The following is a 3,184-nucleotide window of genomic DNA, read 5'->3' on the forward strand; positions in this document are numbered from 1 at the left end:
TAAATAATTTCTCTCAGCGCAGACACTGTTTGATACACTGCAAACCCCTGCCTGTCAAATCTGCACAAAGAAAAGAAATACGAAGAGATCTGCTATAATTAAGATTAAGCTCAACGGCAAAGCAGGCATTGAATTTAAAATTAATTGGTAATGTCAACCACAAAATGGTCTAATTCACCTTTTCTACTGTTCTATGGAGACAACAAAAGCAAGGGAGCCTGCTCTGCTTGTTTTTCTGTCCTACCCCCTCCCTGGTACAATCCAAATTGTCTTTCTAACACAATCCTCAACATCCAATTCAACTTCTCCTTCCTCCACCGAAACCTCCTGGGCTACTACAGCCCTTATCTCCAGACTTCCTGGCACTCACTGAAAGGGCAGTAAAGAATAGGCATAAAAGCTCAAACAGTGCAGTCAGTCAGACCTGCAGTCAACCCAAATCTCAATCTGCCAGCTATGTGACTGAGAGCAAGTTATTCATCCACTTTAAGCCTCAGTTTCCTCCTCTGAGATAATGCATGCAGAACACCCAGCACAGTGCCTGGCTAGAAGCAGTGAAAGTCAGCTCTTACTCATATTTCTTTTCTTTTCTTTTCCTTTTTTTTTTTTTTTTGAGATGGAGTCTTGCTCTTTTGCCCAGGCTGGAGTGCAGTGGCACGATATCAGCTCACTGCAAACTCCACCTCCTGGGTTCAATCTATTCTCCTGCTCAGCCTCCTGAGTAGCTGGGATTACAGGCATGTGCCATCACATCTGGCTAATTTTTATATTTTTAGTAGAGATGGGGTTTCGCCATGTTGGCCAGGCTGGTCTCGAACTCCTGACCTCAGGTGATCCGCCCACCTTGGCCTCTCAAAGTGCTGGGATTACAGGTGTGAGTCACCACACCTCCCCATGCCATTTAGAGTCTCACAACACTGGACAGGTAGTCCAATTGGACAGTGCACAACCCATCCCTCTTGTGCCGAACTAAGGAGAACTAAAAATGCATTTCGAAGTAGAGATGGTTGTGGACCAGGTTAGGCCAGGAAGGCCCATGGCTGCAGGATGAGGGTTGCACCAGGTGAGTCTCTGTTCTAAGATGACAGGCTTGCAATGAGTACCCATAAATACAGAATGAAACAACCACAAAACTCCAACCAACTTAGGGGACTAAAAGAAACTCCAGGGCTGCTGCTGTAAGAGAAAGAACTTGAACTTGAATGTCAGCACCAGCGTCCAAAAGTGCACTGCTAGTCAGAACTTTTCGTTTAATGCCTGGTCAAGCAGACATTTGGATTTTGCTGGAATTTATAAATGGGCCAGACTCACATGTGAAATTTTTATGTCTTAGATTCTGTCTTAGTCCATCTACTACAACGAAATACCATAGATTGGATGGCTTATAAACAACACAAATTTATTTCTCACAGTTCAGGGGCTAGGAAGTCCAAGATCAAGGTGCAGGCACATTTGATATCTGGGGAGTGTCCACCTTCTGTTCACAGATGACTGTCCTCTCGCTGTATCCTTGCATGGCAGAAAGGGTGAGAAGGCTCTGAGGTCTCTTTTATGAAGGCACTAATCCCATTTACGAGGGCTTTGCCTCAGGACTTCTTCACCTGCCAGAGCCCCACCTCCTGATGCCCTCACCTTGGGGGTTAGGATTTCAACATATAATTTGGGATGACGCAAATATACAGACTAGCAAATTCCAATTGGGTTGGATGGGAGAGGCAACATTTTGTTACAGGAACTTTGGGGTGTCGCTTTTCTGGCCAGAAAACTCTGTGGCAAGTGGTGCCTCTGTGTGAGTTTTGCTCGAGTCTGCTGGGCTCATTCCGCCCATTCAGCCTGGCAGGCTGTGCTCGGTTCATGCTACCAGCCTGGATCCTACGCCTCGAAGGGAGATTGCGAGTCAGGTGTGGAGCAGTGAGGGGTGTGTGAGCAAGTGTGGGGTCCAGCCACTGTGCACAGTCAGATACACTGACTGCTGCCATGGGGCGGGCAGCTCCAGGTGCTGGCACAGGCGTCGGCTCTCTGCAAGGCTGCGGCTGGGCCAGCTGCACCACAAGCAGCTTCCACGGCTGGCACCAGGGAACACGGTGGTGCCCAGAAGCTTGGAGACTCCAGGAACCACAGAGCCCCAAAGGGGGAGTCACAGCCCTGACTTGGAGAGCTCCCAGGTCTAGGCTCCCCAAAGAGCGGCAGCTCCTCCCTCCTCACTTCTCTCCTCCTTGTCACTCACAACATGGAGAGCAAGGGGCGTGTTTCAGCCCTGTCTATATTACAGCTCTTTTAGCCCCGCCATTTGGCAGGTCCAGATTCTCATCCTGTGTCCAGGAAGAATGCGGTACATGAGAAAAGTGGAGGGTGAGCAAGACAAAGAGGAGCTTTACTGAACAATAGAACAGCTCACAGTAGACCTGGAGTGGGCAGCTCCTTTCCATAGCCAGGGTGTCCCGATGAGTGTTCAGCTCTCAGCAGAGAGGATAAGAGGATAGGTTCTCTCTTCTGGGCAGGTCGTCCCAACGAGTGCTCAGCGTTCCGTAGAGAAGGTAGCTCCTCTCTGCAGCTGGTTGACCCATTGTCTCTTCAGCTCTCAGCAGAAAGGGTAGCTCCTCTCTGCGGGCAGGTCTCCTGATAAGTGTCCAGCTGTCAGCAGAGAGGGTAGTTCCTCTTTGCAGCTGGTCGGCCTGTCATCTCCCCATTATCTTTCTGTCTTCTGCTGGAGTCTGGCTGAATCTGAGCCTGGCATGGGCCTTACAGGGGAGGAAGTGTGTGCTGATTGGTCCATGGGCGGCCATGGGCGGGCCCAGGGAAAAGCACCATAAGCTCCCCCGGCAGTCTGTGGGAACTGGTGGCAGAGCCCCCAGGCTTCAGGCCCTCCCCAGTTTGAAGGTGGGGCTTCACTCACTGGGGATGAGCCCCCTTCTGCCCAGGAGTCTGTCTGCCTTCTACCACTATTCATGGCGCCCAAGCTGTTCTGACAGGGGGCGCCTGCAGGCCAGTGCCGACTGTCCTCAGCCCCCCTCAGCCTCCCTCCAGTGCTTGGTGGTACCCAAAGTCCGGAGGGGGCCCAGGTGCCAAGGGGCTGGCGTGTCAGGCATGTCAGCACTGCCCCCAGTGTGTACACACTCATCTGGGCTGTGACAGCCCGGGGCTTGGCCTCGACTTTGCTCTGAGATCAGAGCGGGCACCAACA

This window comes from Macaca thibetana, chromosome 7, assembly GCF_024542745.1.
Source record: "Macaca thibetana thibetana isolate TM-01 chromosome 7, ASM2454274v1, whole genome shotgun sequence".
Lineage (NCBI taxonomy): Eukaryota > Metazoa > Chordata > Mammalia > Primates > Cercopithecidae > Macaca > Macaca thibetana.